At 44.9% G+C, this 19725-nt stretch overlaps 1 protein-coding gene across 2 annotated transcripts in view; it reads left to right on the top strand.

Annotated features, from left to right (window-relative positions):
* Positions 1–15755: 15755 nt before the first annotated feature.
* MAP3K13 (mitogen-activated protein kinase kinase kinase 13) overlaps positions 15756–19725 on the top strand; it is a 223040-nt gene continuing 219070 nt past the window's right edge. Inside the window, exons 1-2 of one of the 2 annotated variants that reach the window (XM_073633438.1) lie at positions 15765–15870; positions 19284–19372. The gene's annotated coding sequence lies outside the window, so the exon portion shown is untranslated. Of the gene's footprint in view, positions 15871–19283; positions 19373–19725 lie in introns of both variants that reach the window. The other variant, XM_073633441.1, reaches the window with a different exon arrangement.

Genomic DNA, 19725 nt, shown 5'->3' with positions numbered 1-19725 from the left:
GTGGAAGAAGGTGCTCTGGTCAGATGAGACCAAAATTGAACTTTTTGGTCTAAAAGCAAAACGCTATGCGTGGCAGAAAACTGCACATCACCCTGAACACACCATCCCCACCATGAAACATGGGGGTGGCAGCATCATGTTGTAAGGATGCTTTTCTTTAGCAGGGACAGGGAAGCTGGTCAGAGTTGATGGGAAGATGGATGGAGCCAAATACAGGGAAATCTTAGAAGAAAACCTGTTGGAGTCTGATAAGACTTGAGACTGGGGCAGAGGTTCACCTTCCAGCAGGACAATGACCCTAAACATACAGCCAGAGCTACAATGGAATGGTTTATATCAAAGCATATTCATGTGTTAGAATGGCCCAAAGTCCAGACCTAAATCCAATTGAGAATTTGTGCCAAGACATGAAAATTCCTGTTCACAGACGCTCTCCATCCAATCTGACAGAGCTTGAGCTATTTTACAAAGAAGAATGGGCAACAATTTCACTTTTCTAGATGTAAAAAGCTGGTAGAGACATACCCAAAAAGACATGCAGCTGTAATTGCAGCGAAAGGTGGTTCTACAAAGTATTGACTCAGGGGGGCTGAATACAAATGCACGCCACACTTTTTAGATTGTTTTTGTAAAAAATTTTGAAAACAATTTATCCTTTACCTTCCACTTCACAAGTATGTGCCACTTTGTTTTGGTCTATCACATAAAATCCCAATAAAATACATTTACATTTTTGGTTGCAACATGACAAAATGTGGAAAATTTCAAGGGGTATGAATCATTTTTCAAGGCAATGTAAAACATTTGTCCTGCTATACCGCAAACCACTGCTGACAACTACCCACATACAGTGGAGGATTAAGGTGGTCATGGGCCCCTAGGCTACTTTTTGTGTGGCCCCCTCCTAAGCATGCTTTACCAGAAAATAAATTATTTAGTGCCATGTGTAAAAGGGTAGACCTATATTACACGCCTCAAGTGCAACTCTCAGGTCTACAGCCCAAACACATTCAGACATGAGCCTACTATAAACAGCAATGCCACAGAAAAAAAGCATTCAAAATACACCTGCAAGTTGGTAACAGATTTTACCTTTCTAAACCAACAGTTAGGCCAAAAACGTCTGCAGCAGCTCCTGTTTAACTGAGGCAAAATCACAACATCCTGACAGAGACCAATCGAAACGCTGTGTAATATTCCAATAAAATAAAAGCCATACAAATACCATAAACAGCAGCAGCAGCAGCATATAAAAGCAAGCAATAATCAACAGCAGAACAATCATACGTTCCAACGGCAGGAAGTGCCAGCATCCATTGGCGCAGCCTGTCCATCGGACACCACTGCAATCCAGGAAATGGACCAGACTCACTCCCAGGATATCCGGCAGCTTTTGCCAACATGCTTGTTCACTATGTACCTTTGTGAGTACCTTTTTATAGTTTTATTAAACTCCATGTTTTTTACTGCACTTAGAGTGGTGCCTTTGTTTCATTTTCAGAGTGCATATAACACGCACCCTAACATTAAGAGGGAAGTTTCAGGAAAAAAAAACTACCACAGCCCTCTGCACAAAACACAGCCCCCCTGCACAGTACACAGTCCCCCTGCACAGTACACAGCCCCTCTGCACAGTACACAGCCCCCCTGCACAGTACACAGACCCCTTTCCCTGCACAGTACACAACCCTCTGTACAGTACACAGACCCACTGCACAGTACACAGCCCCCTTTCCCTGCACAGTACACAGCCCCCCTGCACATAACACAGCCCCCTTTCCCTGCACAGTACACAGACCCCTTTTCCTGCACAGTACACAGACCCCCTGCACATAACACAGCCCCCTTTCCCTGCACAGTACACAGACCCCTTTTCTTGCACAGTACACAGACATCTCATATCTGCATAGTACACAGACCCCTTTGCCTGCATATCACACAGGCCTCTTTCATTATAAAGCCCCCCTGCACTCCCAGGAGACTCCCAGTCTCCTGGGAAAGAATACTCTAAAGTTGAGAAAACATCACTGCCAGCCCTTTCTCATACACCGCTCCTCCTGTGTCACTCATTGTAAATCAAAGCTTCTAAATACCTCAATTAACGCCGTTCTTCGTGACCCGGTCATGTGACTGCTCTCCTCTGCTGTTTCATTGACGGTCACATGACCGCTCTCCTCCTGCAATCAAAGGCTACACTCGGGAAGGAGGTGGAGCGGGAGGAGGAGAGCGGCCAGACAGAGCGGCTTTAATTGAGGTATTAAGAGACTTCCATTTACATTGAGAGTGACACACGAGGAGCTGTGCACGAGAAAGGGCTGGCAGTAATGTTTTCTCAACTTTAAAGTATGCTGGCAGTGCTGTCCCAGGACCAGGAGAGGTGGTACAGCTGGCCTGACACCCCCCCCATGGGAGGCACCCGGGGCGGACCGCCCGATCCCCGCCCCCTGTTGGTAAAAAAACATTTATCGGCGTATTCATATAACACGCAGGCATGGTTTTTATTCTACATATACATAAATATAAATTAATAAAAATATCATGGCCAATCGGGGGCCCTTGCACACGTGGGGCCCTAGGCTGCAGCCTAGACCAGTCTGTGCATTAATCCGCCCCTGCCCACATATCAGTGCACACTATTTGCTCACTGCTTTGGGGTGCTCGGTAGGGGCAGAACCCAATCTAAGCCATCATATGAAAGGATTCATACAAAAATATTAAATATTTTCTTACACAACTGATAACAAATTGACAGATTATCATACAAGAAAAAACACAAAATGGTATTGTGCATACTATTGGTAGAAAATGCAAAGTACGGTATTACTTTGTGAATATTGCATAGTTACTACTATACCACCAGAGGGCAATGTTGCTCTGTTAATACATATAAGAAAGACATCCATACGCTTAATGTTTATCTAGGCGTTATCTTGGACAAGGATTTTGGTACATGACTAGTTTCTTAAATTGCCTTTAACTGACCCACAATGAATTGTGGTATTGTAATAAATGATAGATGAAGACACCTTGCAATTCAGGTCACAGAGGTTTGTAATAATGTCAGGCGATGGCAGAAGTTCATGATCAGTCTTGATTGTGTCCTTTATTTATTTCAGGGAATTGTCACTGCTGACGCACTTCTTCAAAATAGCATATGTACCTTCAACTATAATAACTATAGGTCTATAATTAATCAGCACAGTATACGCTAGTGGCCAAAATTGGGGACAGTTCATAAAAAAATGTAGGATTTGTATGATTTCGAATGATATACTTTATATAAAAGTGCTGAATTCATCATGTTATATATCATTTTTTTCCCCAAACCTAATACTGAATATAATGTTACACTATGTAATATAATATCTATTCAAACATGAATGATTCATGCTTGTATGTACAAACAATGTCAGTATCTGGATGGAGACTTTTGATTCTTCTGTCATCATTCGGGGTAGTCACCTTCTTTCTGCTTCTCCCTAGTTTGGTTTGGACATTTTAACAAATCTCAGACCTCTGCTTAGTGAACACAGGAGGTGGCTTGGTCAGCATGGGTGCCATTCAGAGAACACTTTGCATTCTCTCAATAAATGCAAAGTGTTCTCGCATTGGACAAGGTGAAGAGGCAGGGCGGTGATGTCACAATGTCCACCTCATCCAATCAGAGAACACTTTGTATTTATTGTGAAAATGAAAAGTGTTTTCCCTGAGCGAGCAACCTCTTGTTTTCATTATGCAGCAGGGTAGCCACTTTGCACAGGCACTGTTAATTTTGGCAGCAAATTTCGATTTAGTTTTAGTCTTAGGACTAAAATAACATTTTAGTTTTAGTCCCATTTTAGTCTTCGGCAATTGTTTTTAGATTTAGTCGTATTTAGTCGACTAAATCTCCAGTACATTTTAGTCGACTAAAATCTCCAGTACATTTTTAGTCGACTAAAACTCATTTTAGTAGTCTGTAACCACTTCAGCCCTGGAAGAATTGACCCCCTTCCTGACCAGAGCACTTTTTGCGATTCAGCAAAGCGTCGCTTTAACTGACAATTGCGCGGTCATGCGACGTGGCTCCCAAACAAAATTGACGTCCTTTTTTTCCCACAAATAGAGCTTTCTTTTGGTGGTATTTGATCGCCTCTGCGGTTTTTATTTTTTGCGCTATAAACAAAAATAGAGTGACAATTTAGAAAAAAATGCATTATTTTATACTTTTTTCTATAATAAATATCCCCCAAAAATATATAAAAAAAACATTTTTTTTCCTCAGTTTAGGCCGATACGTATTCTTCTACATATTCTTGGTAAAAAAAATTGCAAAAAGCGATTATTGATCAGTTTGCGCAAAAGTTATAGCGTTTACAAAATAGGGGATAGTTTTATGGCATTTTTATTAATAATTTTTAATCTTTTTAAATGGCGGTGATCAGCGATTTTTATCGTGACTGCGACATTATGGCGGACACATCGGACATTTTTGACACATTTTTGGGACCATTGTCATTTATACAGCAATCAGTGCTATAAAAATGCACTGATTCCTGTGTAAATGACACTGGCAGTGAAGGGGTTAACCACTAGGTGGCAGTGTAGGGGTTAAGTGTGTCCTAGGGGCGTGTTTCTAACTGTCAGGGGGATGGGCTGTGTGTGTGACGTCACTGATCTCTGCTCCGATGACAGGGAGCAGAGATCGAGTGACGCTGTCACTAGGCAGAACGGGGAGATGCTGTTTACATCAGCATCTCCCCGTTCTTCCTCCCCATGAGGCGATCGCGGGTATCCCCTCGGCGATCGAGTCCGCGGGACCCGCGACCCGACTCACGGAGCTTGCCGCCCGCTGGCCGCCTCTTAAAGGGCAATGTACAGGTACGTGGTTTTGCCTGTACGAGCCCTTCTGCCGCAGTATATCTGCGTGAGGCGGTTGGCAAGCGGTTAAATTGTAATGCATTAGTTAACATTTCTCTACAATTTCCAAACTCATTATATACTGCTGGAGTGAAAATTCTCATATGTTATTATTTAAAGTGGAGGGCCACCCTAAAAAAAATTACATAAAAAGGTTCCTAAAAATTGAGAATTTTTTTTTTTTTTTAATTTACCAGAAATGGCTGCTGCTAGGCAGATCATCCTAATCTGCCACTTCCTACACCGCGGTGATCTTCAGTCTTCTGCTCCTCTCGTTGTCTTCTGGGGAATGGGGCGCGGTGTGTTCTGGGAACTGTGTGTCCCACAACACAGCGTGCCCCATTCACAAAGCGCTGTGCGACTCACGCATGCGCAGTAGGAAACGGGCAGTGAAGCCGCAAGGCTCCACTGCCTGTTTCCCTTAGTTCGAATGACGGTGCTGGGACCCGAGAGCCGAGGGACGGGTCAGCCTCGAGCGCCCGACATCCCGGTCACCCTGGACAGGTAAGTGTGCTTATTAAAAGTCTGCAGCTACAGTGTTTGTAGCTGCTGACTTTAAAAAAAAAAAAATGTTTTTCAGCTGTCCAACCACTTTAAAGTGTTGAGGTATAAACATGCACTAAAGGCCAGTGTTAATTTTGAAGTCAAATTTCAATTTAGTTTTAGTCTTAGTCTTTTGACTAAAATGCCATTTTAATTTTAGTCCCTTTTAGTCTTTTGACTAAAATGCCATTTTAGTTTTAGTCGTATTTTAGTCAACTAAAATAGTATTCATTTAGTCGACTAAAATGTTTTAGTAATTTTAGTCAACGAAATTAGCACTGTGCACAGGACCCCAAGACTAGTAGAAAGCACTGCATTAGTAGAGCCTATTACAGTGACTTCCAGCTTTCTCAGGGATCAGTCAGGCACATACAGTACATATTTACATTGCACAGCTCTTCATGTTTTATCCCTTTAAAGACCCTGCAAGTATAGAAAAATACATATTCATCAGTCAAAATGCACTCAGCTCCTAATTGCTGTTGTGGAATGACACTGCGTGCCTTTTTGGGAACTGAAATTGAAAGAATTGGTGTTAGCTCTGCCCAGTTGCCTGCTGTTAAACTACTGAATCCCACCCATTCTCCTCATTTCCACAGCATATCCCTGAGATAACTCAGGAAGTGTGCAGAGGACACAGAACAGCTCTGAATTTCTGACATGATCAAAATGTTGTTTTGTAACTTAACCACGTAAGGTCCAGGCCTATTTCTCAAATTTGTTGTTAACAAGTTAAAATCATTATTTTTTTGCTAGAAAACTACTTAGAACTCCCAAACATTATATATATTTTTTTTCTGACACCCTAGAGAATAAAATGGTGGTCGTTGCAATAATTTATGTCACAACGTATTTGCGCAACGGTCTTACAAACGCAATTTTTGGGGAAAAAAATACACCTTTTTAGAATTAAAAATTAAGACAACAGTAAAGTTAGCCCACTTTTTTTATATTGTGAAAGATAATGTTACGCTGAGTAAATTGATACCCAACATGTCATGCTTCAAAATTGCTCCTGCTCGTGGAATGGCGACAAACTTTGACACTTAAAAGTCTCCATAGGCGGCGTTTAAAAATTTGTACAGGTTACTAGCTTTGAATTACACAGGAGGTCTTTTGCTTGAATTATTGCTCTCGCTCTAACGATCGTGGCAATACCTCATATGTGTGGTTTGAACACCGGTTACATGTGTAGGCGCTAAATACATTTGCGCGAGCACAGCAGGACGGGCCGCTTTAAATTTTTTTTTTTTTAATTTATTTTACTTTTTATTTTTACACTGTCTCTTAAAAAAAAAAAGGATCACTTTTATTCCTATTACAAGGGATGTAAACATCCCTTGTAATAGAAAAAAAGCATGACAGGGCCTCAGAAATATGAGATCTGGGGTCAAAAAGACCTCAGATCTTACATTCACACTTAAAGTGGAGTTCCACCCACATTTTCAACTCCTCAGCATCCCTCACTAAACTGTGCACTGTAAATGAATTGGATATTTTTTTTCTCAGCACCTACTGTATATCTGCTGTATTCATTCTTCACTTCCTCCTCCCTGGCCGCGGCCCATCGCATCATTTCCTGTTTGCAGTGCCTCCTGGGAGATGTGTGTCATCAATCCCAGGAGGCAATGGGCATTGCTGGGCTTTTGTTGCCATGGTTACCAAAGCTTCTTATACACAGTGATGGGTGGTGGGGGAGGCGGCTGGAGCATCTCAGCTCTGATTACATACAGAGCCCGGGGGAGAGCACAGCCACAGCATTACTAATCATTTACAATAGAGGAATATGAGGGGGCAAATTTGATGGGGGCAATAGGATGGGGCAGGTTTAATGGTGGCAGTTTTGATGGGGCAATTTTTATGGTGCAGTTTTTGATGGGGCAATTTGATGGGGCAGTTTTGATGGGCAATAGGATGGGGCAATTTTGATGCTGCAGTTTTGATGAGGGCAGTTTTTGATGGGGGCAGTTTTTGATGGGGGCAATTTTTGATGAAGGCAGTTTTTTATGGGGGCAGTTTTTGATGGGCCAGTTTTGATGGGACAATAGCATGGGGGCAGTTTTGATGGGGGCAATAGGATGGGGCAATTTTGATGGGGGCAATAGGATTGGGTAGTTTTAATGGGGCAATTTTGATGGGGCAATAGGATGGGGGCAGTTTTGATGGGGCAATAGAATGGGGGCAGTTTTGATGGGGCTGTTTTGATGCGGCAGTTTTGATGGGGCAGTTTTGATGGGGGCAATAGGATGGGGCAGTTTTGATGGGGATATTTTTATGGGGGCAATGGGATGGGGCAGTTTTGATGGGGGCAATTTTGATGGGGCAATAGGATGGGGCAAATTTGATGGGGCAGTTTTGATGGGGCAACAGGATGAGGCAATAGGATGGGACAATTTTGATAGGGCAGTTTTGATGGGGCAATTTTTATGGGGCAATTTTTATGGTGGCAATAGGATGGGGCAGTATGATGGGGCAATGTTGATGGGGGCAATATGATGGGGCCGTTTTTGATGGGGCAATTTCATGGGGCAGTTTTGATGGGTCAATAGGATGGGGCAGTTTTGATGGGAGCAGTTTTGATGGGGCAATTTTGATGGTGGCAATACGATGGGGCTATTTTGATGGAGGGAAAATTTGATGGGGGCTATTTGATGGGGCAATAGGATGGGGCAATTTTGATGGTGCTGTTTTGATGGGAGCAATGTTGATGGGGCAATTTGATGGGGCAGATTTTTATGGGGCAATTTTGATGGTGGCAATATGATGGTGTAGTTTTGATGGGGCAAATTTGATCGGAGCAATAGGATGGTGGCAGTATGATGGGGCAGTTTTGATGGGGCAATTTTGATGGTGGCAGTATGATGGGGCAGTTTTGATGGTGGCAGGTTTGATGATGGCAGTATGATGGGGCAATTTTGATGAGGGTAATTTAATGGGGCAATTTTGATGGGGGAAATTTGATGGGGCAATTATGGTGGGGGCAATTTTGACGGTGGCAGTATGATTGGGCAGCTTCTGGAAAAGGTAATTACTTTATAAACAATGCTAATTGTAAATGATATCCCTCTTTCTGTGCAGATGATATATATATGAGATTTTATATATATATATAAAATCTCTGCACAGAAACAAGATATATCATTTACAATTAGCATCTTTTAAAAACAAATTACCTTTAGCAGGAGCATTTTGTATTTCTAGATTTATAATCTTTGTAAATGTAGATAAACTTCCTAGTTCCTGGAGGGGGAGGAGAGGTTTCCATAGCTAAGGGGCGGCCACTTCCTCTGACACTGCTGTTGCTATGGGAACTCGACCTACAACCTATTACACTGCTCGTGCTGCTCTAAGCATGTGTGAGATCTGGAGGTGCATGCTGGGTAACCAGCCTGCATGGAATACAGGAAGAGATACAGTCTGGCTTCAGATGCCCACACATGAGATGGCTGCGGCCTGCTAAGACTTACAAAAGTAAGAAATCAATGGTGCAAAAATACAAAACGGACCTTAGTTTACAGCATACCTTTACTATAATACATTAAGCATGAGGATTATAGGGGTATTTTTATCTAAAAAGTAACATTTCATCTGGAACACCGCTTTACATGCAATTAAAAAAAAAAAAAAAAGTCTTTTTTTTTTTAATGAAAAAAAATGTCTCTTTTAAGGTCGTTGGGCAGAAGTGACGTTTGAGGCTGCTTCTGTCATCCAACGTCATTAAGTCGAGTGGGAGCCATCATTCCCTCACTCGACTTAGTGCCTTTGAGGGGAAACGATCGGATCGTCTCTGCATCTACCGATGGCTCCTATAAGAGAAGGCCGGAATTGCCAGACCACTTTTACCTTAAAGCGGACCGCCCGCCATTTCAGAAAATACCAGGGTTATGGCAGCTATCTGCTGCTATAACAATGATATTCAACATCAAAGTACTGACGTATAACGATGGCAGGCAGTCCAGAAGTGGTTAAAGTGGGCGTTCAGTCATTTTTTCATCTTTCCATCTAATAAATCCTGTGCCCTTGTTGTTTTAACTTTGGATAGTAAAACATTATTTTTCTGCCAGTAAATACCTTATACAGCCCACTTCCTCTTTCTTGTCTGGTCATTAGCTTAGGCTTATGACATCATACACAGCTCTCTCTCTCTTACTCTTGTGAGAGTTTTGCCAGGAAGGGAGGGTGGGAGTGTGAGTCATAAGAGGGCCAATGAAATCTGCAGAGCTGGAGGTGTGCCTCTGTGTGTCTGTGTAAATTCAGGAAGTGAACAGGCAGCAGCTTCAGCTGCCTACAGTTAAAATGGCTGCAGCCATTTCAACGCCTCCCATTCAAGTCTATGGTAACACTCCGCAAATGCGCTGGCAGGCATTTGTGGTAGGGTTGTCACCTCATCCCTTTAAAACTGAACATATATTAATTACACAGGTTCTGTGGCTGATTAAGGTGGTAATTAAACTCACTTAGTGCCTTATCTACATTACAGTACAAGCCGTCCGCCTTGGTGGAAGATGGTACTTGCAGTTCATTCATTGACAGAACTCTGTGAATGACGCAGGTGTGTGGGTGGAGCCCGCACAGTCGTGTGCTGTTATCAAATTATGACAGCGGGTGCGGGAAGAGGATCCTCCATGTGCTGTCAAAATGGGGGATTATGGCGGCTGCTGCTTTAGTATAATGTTACATGTTAAATGTAACGTTATCCCTTTCACGCCGACGTAATGCAAATATGCAGCCTTTGGCTTGAAGGGGTTGTACTGGGGTGATGCCTGCATGCCGGTACCGTTTTTTTAGAGCCGGCAGTCGGATTCGCTCAACCTACTGGTTGAACAAAAAAAGAAAATTGTAAAATGTATGCTGTACAATTTGTGGACATCCAGATGTTTGTTCAATTAATCAGGAGCGGTTGACGATATTCCTCCAAGGCAGATTGTCCAAATTGATGAACGGCTCACTAAATGGAGGTTGTTTGGGGTACAATGTTTATTCAATGTGATTAGTTTAGTCTCACTGAATGGTTGATGACATGATTGTATCATACCTGATACATACACTGGCTCCCAATCACCCAGCAAATTAAATTCAAAATACTAACCACAACATACAAGGCCATTCACAACTCTGCCCCAAGCTGCATCACCAATCTTGTCTCCAAATATCACCCAAATTGTCCTCTCCGCTCTTCTCAAGACCTCCTACTCTCAAGCTCTCTCGTCTCCTCCTCCCATGCTCGTCTCAAGGATTTCTCCAGTGCCTCTCACATCCTCTGGAACTCGCTACCTCAACCTGTCCGGCTATCCCCTACCCTTGCTACCTTCAGGCGATCCCTGAAAACTCATCTCTTCAGGAAAGCCTATCACATCTCCAACTAATCTCCTACCACTTCCATCAGCTCATTCCCCACAGTTACAACATTTTGTACCACCTGCCCCACTCTAGTAGACTGTAAGCTCTTCTGAGCAGGATCCTCTTAATCCTCTTGTATTTTACTGTATTATAACTGTATTGCCTTCCTTTTATATTGTAAAGTGCTGCGTAAACTGTTGGCGCTATATAAATCCTGTATAATAATAATACTACCTCCCAACTTTCTGAGATAGGAACATTTGTCTGTGGCTGAGTGACAGGCAGATGTAAGGTGCTGCGAGCTGAGGCAGAGAGGGGGACAGCCCATACTGCTGTCCACAGCCTGCTTTGGTACTTTTTTGGGGGGTCGCTCCGGACGATTCAACAGGGAAGGAGAGGGGTGGGCAGAGGCAGAGAGAAGACTGTGATCTGCAGGCTGTAGCAATTAAAAGAAAAAAAAAACTTTCCCCTGTCAAGCAGACTCTTTCTTCACTGTCAGGTGCCTCTGCACAGTGATCTCCTGTAATACAAGTACATAAAAGTCCCAGTCTGCCCGGCGGATTGATATAGAAGAGACCGAGACTGTCATATACAGTGGGGACGGAAAGCATTCAGACCCCCTTAAATTTTTCACTCTTTGCTATATTGCAGCCATTTGCTAAAATCATTTGAGTTCATTTTTTGCCTCATGAATGTACACACAGCACCCCATATTGCATAGTTGCCAACAGTCCCGATTTTCCCGGGACAATCCCGATTTTGGGACCCTCGTCCCGATCGGAGGCTGTCCCGAATCGGGATTTGCCCAGGGAAATCGGGAATGTTTGCATGCAACATTTTTTTGGCAGCTGGCTTCAGCAAAATGGCCGCCGGTGCTGCCGTTAGATCCCTTGTGTTCAGTGGAGAGAGGAAGGGGGCTCAATTCGTGCAGCCAATTTTATATATTGTTTTTTTTTCTAACACCCTAGAGAATAAAATGGCGGTTATTGCAATACTTTTTTCACACCGTATTTGCGCAGTGGTCTTACAAGCGCACTTTTTTTTGGAAAAAAATCACTTTTTTGAATAAAAAAATAAGACAACAGTGAAATTAGCCCAATTTTTTTTTATATTGTGAAAGATAATGTTACACTGAGTAAATTGATACCCAACATGTCATGCTTCAAAATTGAGCCTGCTTGTTGCATGTTTTAAGTTACAGAGGAGGTATAGGGCTAGAATTATTGCTCTCACTCTACCGATCGCGGCGATACCTCACATGTGTGGTTTGAACACCGTTTTCATATGCGGGCACTACTCACGTATGCGTTCGCTTCTGCACGCGAGCTCGTCGGGACGGGGCGCATTTAAAAAAAAAAAATGTTATTATTATTTATTTTACCTTTTATTTTTACACTTTTGTAAAAAAAAAAAATGTCACTTTTATTCATATTACAAGGAATGTAAACATCCCTTGTAATAGAAAAAAGCATGACAGGACCTCTTAAATATGAGATCTGGGGTCAAAAAGATCTCAGATCTCATATTTACACTAAAATGCAATAAAAAAAAAATTTTTTTTTAAATTGTAATTTAAAAAAATGATTTAAATAAAATGGTCCTTTAAGAGCTGTAGGCGGAAGTGACATTTTGACGTCGCTTCCACCCAGCAATTGTATGGAGACGGGTGGGGGCCATCTTCCCCTCACTCGTCTCCATACCTGACAGGAGACAGGACGCGATCGCCTCCGCCGCTGCCGACGGCTCCGGTAAACGGCGGAGTCCACTGGATTGCTGCGGGAGGGGGGCCCCTCTCTCGCCACTGATAAAAGTGATCTCGCGGCCAATCAGCTGCAGAGACCACTTTTATCTTGTAGCGGACTGCCCGCTGAAGACGAGGATACCGGGGTTATGGCAGCTAGCTGCTGCCACAACAATATCCTCCTTCAAACAGCCGCCGTAAAACTGCGGCGGGCGGTCCATAAGTGGTTAAAAAAGAAAAACTGAAATATCACATGGTCCTAAGTATTCAGACCTTTTGCTGTGACACTCATATATTTAACTCAGGTGCTGTCCATTTCTTCTGATCATCCTTGAGATGGTTCTACGCCTTCATTTGAGTCCAGCTGTGTTTTGATTATACTGATTGGACTTGATTAGGAAAGCCACACCTGTCTATATAAGACCTTACAGCTCACAGTGCATGTCAGAGCAAATGAGAATCATGAGGTCAAAGAAACTGCCTGAAGAGCTCAGAGACAGAATTGTGGCAAGGTACAGATCTGGCCAAGGTTACAAAAAAATTTCTGCTGCACTTAAGGTTCCCAAGAGCACAGTGGCCTCCATAATCCTTAAATGGAAGATGTTTGGGACGACCAGAACCCTTCTTAGAGCTGGCCGTCCGGCCAAACTGAGCTATCGGGGGAGAAGAGCCTTGGTGAGAGAGGTAAAGAAGAACCCAAAGATCACTGTGGCTGAGCTCCAGAGATGCAGTCGGGAGATGGGAGAAAGTTGTAGAGAGTCAACCATCACTGCAGCCCTCCACCAGTCAGGGCTTTATGGCAGAGTGGCCCGACGGAAGCCTCTTCTCAGTGCAAGACACATGAAAGCCCACATGGAGTTTGTTAAAAAAAACACCTGAAAGACTCCAAGATGGTGAGAAATAAGATTCTCTGGTCTGATGAGAACAAGATGGAACTTTTTGGCTTAATTCTAAGCGGTGTGTGGAGAAAACCAGGCACTGCTCATCACCTGTCCAATACAGTCCCAACAGTGAAGCATGGTGGTGGCAGCATCATGCTGTGGGGGGTGTTTTTAAGCTGAGGGGACAGGACGACTGGTTGCAATCGATGGAAAGATGAGTGCGGCCAAGTACAGGGATATCCTGGACGAAAACCTTCTCCAGAGTGCTCAGGACCTCAGACTGGGCCGAAGGTTTACTTTCCAACAAGACAACGATACTAAGCACACAGCTAAAATAACGAAGAAGTGGCTTCACAACAACTCCATGACTGTTCTTGACTGGCCCAGCCAAAGCCCTGACTTAAACCCAATTGAGCATCTCTGGAGAGACCTAAAAATGGCTGTCCACCAACGTTTACCATCCAACCTGACAGAACTGGAGAGGCTCTGCAAAAAGGAATGGCAGAGGATCCCCAAATCCAGGTGTGAAAAACGTGTTGCATCTTTCCCAAAAGGACTGAGGGCTGTATTAGATCAAAAGCGTGCTTCTACTAAATACTGAGCAAAGGGTCTGAATACTTAGGACCATATGATATTTCAGTTTTTTTTTTTAATAAATCTGCAAAAATGTCAACAATTCAGTGTTTTTCTGTCAATATGGAGTGCTGTGTGTACATTAATGAGGAAAAAAATTAACGTAAATGATTTTAGCAAATGGCTGCAATATTACAAAGAGTGAAAAATTTAAGGAGATCACTGCGCAGCGGTACCCAAAAGTGGAGAAAGTGTCCGCTTCTCAGGGGAAAGTTTTTTTTTTTCTTTTAATTGCTACAGCCTGCAGATCAGTCTTCTCTCTGCCTCCACCCACCCCCTCCTTCTGGGGAATTCTCTGACTGGGATGGCTCACCATCCCCATAGCAGCCAGACCCCAGGACCAGCAGCCAGATCCCAGCTCCTGCAACCAGATCCTTTGCCCCAGCAGCCGGACCCTTGGCCCCAGCAGCCAGACCCCTGGCTCCAGCAGCCAGACCCCTGGCCTCAGCAGCCAGACTCCAGGACCAGCAGCCAGACCCTTGGCCCTAGCAGCCAGACCCCTGTCCCCAGCAGCCGGACCCCTGTCCCCAGCAGCTGGACCCTTGGTCCCAGCAGCAAGGACCTAGATGCCAGACCCCTGGCCTCAGCAGCAAGACCCCAGGACCAGCAGCCAGGTCCTTGGTCCCAGCAGCCAGACCCTTGGCCCCAGAAGCAAGGGCCTATCAGCCAGACCCCTGGCCCTAGCAGCCAGACTCCAGGACCAGCAGCAAGGGCCTGTCAGCCAGACCCCTGGCCCCAGCAGCAAGGGCCTGTCAGCCAGACCCCTGGCCCCAGCAGCAAGGGCCTGTCAGCCAGACCCCTGGCCCCAGCAGCAAGGGCCTGTCAGCCAGACCCCTGGCCCCAGCAGCCAGACACCAGCAGCCCAGCTCCAGCAGTCAGACCCCTGGCCCCAGCAGCCAGACTACAGGACCAGTAGCCCAGCCCCAGCAGCTGTGTGATCAGGCTGCATTTCATTGGGCACTGGTAAGGCTGCATTTCATGGGCACTGGTATAGTTGCATATAATTGGCACTGGTAAGGCTGCATAATTGTGTGTGTGTGTGTGTGTGTGTGTGTGTGTGTGTAGGGGGGGGGGGGGGGATCAATGCCGACACGAAGCGTCACCTCCCTGAAATGAGTTTTTGCAGGTTGGGATGTATAGACACCCATTAGCAGAAGTATGTAGGCATAGGACACACCCTTTTAAAGGAGAATTATGAAAATAAACACTATTAGATAAACCCACAAGTGATTTTTTTATTACGATTACTATTCCTTTATATTGGCTTTTGAAATTTACAGCAATTTAGAAATCAGGTGAAAAGTTTAGCGCTGGGAAACACTTTTTGAAAGATAAAACGTGCATTTTATATAGAGCTATAAAGATCAGACCAAATGAGGGACAAATGAGGAAGACAGAGGGACTTTGTTCCACATCAGGGACAGTTGGGAGCTATGATATATAGATACATGTGTGGCCTCCCTCAATGGCATTTACAGACAGATTGTGAGGTGTGCCCAGTAGTCTCTCCCCATGCCCCCCTATTGTCTAATCAGCGCTGGGTATACTCACTCCCAGGACTGTCTATGTCAGTACTTTTATTATCTTCTGGTTACTGGAGCACTACAACTCCCAGCATAGCGGTGACTGTAATCAGTGCTCTCCGTATACAATGAGCAGAACGCAGTGCCAGCCTCTCCCAGAACAGCCACAAGCACACTACTGTCCCCTCGTGACCCGCCCTTGTCACGGGAAGTGACGTCAGCCCGGTATCAGGTGGTGGGTGGGACCATGGTATTAGCATATCACTGGCGCTCTGGAGTGGTCCGAAATGTGTGAAGGTGCGGCGGACAGGTGAGCACGTGATGTGAGTGGGCGGAGTCTGCAGAAAGTAAACATCGTGTTGTTTGCGGGCTGATCATGTGATTCTCAGAGATCGTCCAGTGTTATCTCCTGCGGTGCACGGCTTTGTCACCTTCTCCGTGTGTTCTTACATTAGTGTATTCCTGCAACTCACATTTGCACCACCTGTCTGCAATTCACCTCTGCACCCCCTCCCGTCCACAACCCACCCTCCTGCAACTCACATCTGTACCCCCAGTCTGCAATTCACCTCTGCACCCCCACACTTTTCTGCAACTCACCTCTGCACCCCCTGTCCACAACTCACCTCTGCACCCCCTGTCTGCAAATCACCTCTGTACCCTGTTTCCATAACCCACATCTGCGCCCCCTGTCCACAACTCACCTCTGCACCCCCGGTCTGCAAATCACCTCTGTACCCCATATCCATAACTCACATCTGCACCCCGTTCACAACTCACCTCTGCACCCCCTGTCCACAACTCACCTCTGCACCCCCTGTCTGCAAATCACCTCTGTACCCCGTTTCCATAACCCACATCTGCGCCCCCTGTCCACAAGTCACCTCTGCACCCCCGGTCTGCAAATCACCTCTGTACCCCATATCCATAACTCACATCTGCACCCCGTCCACAACTCACCTCTGCATCCCCTATGTGCAAATCACCTCTGTACCCTGTATCCATAACTCATATCTGCACCCCGTCCACAACTCACCTCTGCATCCCCTATGTGCAAATCACCTCTGTACCCCGTATCCATAACTCACATCTGCACCCCGTCCACAACTCACCTCTGCATCCCCTATGTGCAAATCACCTCTGTACCCCATATCCATAACTCACATCTGCACCCCGTCCACAACTCACCTCTGCATCCCCTATGTGCAAATCACCTCTGTACCCCGTATCCATAACTCATATCTGCACCCCGTCCACAACTCACCTCTGCATCCCCTATGTGCAAATCACCTCTGTACCCCGTATCCATAACTCATATCTGCACCCCGTCCACAACTCACCTCTGCATCCCCTATGTGCAAATCACCTCTGTACCCCATATCCGGAACTCACACCTGCACCCCCTGTCCGCAACTCATATCTGCACACCCACCCATCCACAACGTACTTCTGCACCCCCGTCTGCACTCCCACCCATCCACAACCCACCTCTGCACCCCCTATCCGCAACTCACCTCTGCACCCCCTATCCGCAACTCACCTCTGCACCCTCCACCCTTCTGCAACTCACCTCTGCACCCCCTTGTCCACAACTCACCTCTGCACCCCCTGTCTGCAAATCACCTCTGCACCTCCTTTCCGCAACCCACCTCTGCTCCCCCACCAACTCACAACCCACCTTTGCACCCCCTGTATGTAAATCACCTCTGCCCCCCCCCCCCTTCCGCAACTCACATCTGCACCCCCTGTCTGCCATTCACCTCTGCAACCTGCACTTTTCAGCAACTCACATCTGCGCCTCCTGTTTTCAGTTCACCTCTGCACCCTTACCCATGTGCAACCCACCTCTGCACCTCCATCCTCCCTCCCATGACCGCAGCTTACCTCATTATGCTTCCCCCTTTTACAGCTCACCTCTGCACCGCTGGCCATAGCTAACACCTGTCCACATCTCACCTCTGCAACCCAACAGCTAAGCTTTGCAGCCCCCTTATACAACTCCTTAATTATGCATCTTATTTCTGACCTCTGTATCATCTCAGCTTTGCATAAGCTGACATAGTGGGGTTTATTTACTAGAGCTGTAAAGTGCAAAATCAGGCTCACTTCTGCATAGAGACCAATGAGCTTCCTGGTTATATTGCCACAGCTTAATTGACCAAGCTGAGGTTAGAAGCTGATTGGCTATCATGAACAGCTGCACCAAATTCTGAGTGCCCCAGCCTTAGTAAATCTACCCCAAGGTCACTAGAGCAGTAGAGCATCACCATATGACTGGTGTGGTGGTGATCAGAGACATTGACTGGTAACAGTATGTAAAAAAGAAAAAAATATTTGTTTACATTTTTTTTAACTTTTTATATGATTGTTTTTTTGACTGTGACCGTAGCATTGCAGTCTTATCATAATGACAATGTACTACTATGGAGAAGTGATCAGGACTTTTTTTTAATCACACAATGACTGAATATAACAGTGATCTCTGTTATAAGCAATCATTTTTATGAACGGCATCCATTCCTTCACAGGGTGTATGATTGTGATAGCTGTGATTGGTCACAGCTATCACATGGTACATATGCACTGTGATTGGCCCTGTTTGTACCATGTGACCAATCACAGAGATCATCACAATAACACACAATGAATGTCTATGAATGAAAGCCATTCATTGTGTACCACTGTCATGTGATCAGTGTGATTGGTCACAGTGATCGCATGGTACTGGGACAGTCTGGAACAATGACCTGTCATCTGCTTTGTCCAATGGACACAGTGGGTGACATTGCACAGCAGCATGGCCCCTAGGGTGTGTGTGAAGTGCACGACTAGGAGGATGTCATATGACATCCACCCGGAAATGTAGTGCTCCCACTTGGCCGTCATTTGTCTATAGGCCCAACAGGAAGTGGTTGAACACCTGCATGTTCATGGCACATTATATGCTACACAGCTGCAGGCAAGTGATGAGGGTGCAGGGGTCTGCCTCACTGCGCTATTGTATTCTGACAGTCAGAATACACTGATCAGTGATGCAGCCATTGGCTGTGTTGGCTGATCGAATGCTGGTTTTTCCAGTAGGACCATCCCACAGAAGTCAGTCTATAGATTGGCTGAACTGGCTAAATTTCAATTTTGTGAATACCCAGCTTTAGACAGTTGTCACCATAAAAATTATCCCCATTGGAAGATTTTCCGTCTATTTCAGTTTGAGTAACTCAAAATATCGGATTTCCTTCACTTTCTGTCTTGGACACAATGGTCACCAGGAAAAATAAAAAAGGTGAACTTCCCTAGCAAGGATACAAACAGCAGTAACAACTTTGCAGGGGTTCCAACTCTCCGTCAAAACCAAAAAACAAACAATTTTGGCTCTTTGTCCACTTTGAAGATGAGTTTTATATCCCAGTAATTCAGAAGATGAGTTAGAAAGCCATATAAACAAGCATCTAGAAATTCCTGTGGCATTTCAGGGGGGAAGAGTTAAGAAGCAGTGTGTTTTGTTTGGAAAGTGAGGCCTTCCCACTGGTAGGCTGGAAAATGGACCAGGCGGTAGAAATATGAGTCTGTGTTTGCCAAGCCGAAACTGGAGACGATACATTATCCATGAAACCTTCACTCACAATGAACCTGTCGCTGCCAGGATGCTGGTTCCCACAGAACACACGCACACAACACTATTTGTTTAAAATGACTGTCTTCCCATCATCTCTAATTTTACAGATCCGTATTTCCTAACATTCTCCTACTGCCTGTGGGCACTGCATGAGTTCAAGCAGAGGACAGTTCCTGGAGCCAGTGAAGATCACAGGGTGTGTGTTCTAGATTTACGACCTTATCCACGTATTACTACAACCTTCTTCCTACAGCCTGAAGTCTACCTTTGTTTAGTTTTTAAAATAATGAAGAACTGCTCACAACCTAGCTTAGGCCTGAATTAGGACACACAGAGCTTTTATCTGTAAGCATTTTTTTTGCATATCTGACTACAGGTGTATTCTTTTCTATGGGTCCATGCACACAGCTACATAAAGATCAGTCAACCTGTGCTGCGTTCAAATTAGAAAAATCTGTGTTTGAGGTCCTGATTATGGATCATATTTTACAATGTATGCATGTAAACATTTGTGCTATTATAGCAACAGAGGATGCTAGGCAGCAGTAG

This window comes from Aquarana catesbeiana, linkage group LG06 (genome assembly GCF_042186555.1).
Source record: "Aquarana catesbeiana isolate 2022-GZ linkage group LG06, ASM4218655v1, whole genome shotgun sequence".
NCBI classification, from domain to species: Eukaryota; Metazoa; Chordata; class Amphibia; order Anura; family Ranidae; genus Aquarana; species Aquarana catesbeiana.
This window is presented reverse-complemented; position numbering and strand designations above follow the sequence as displayed.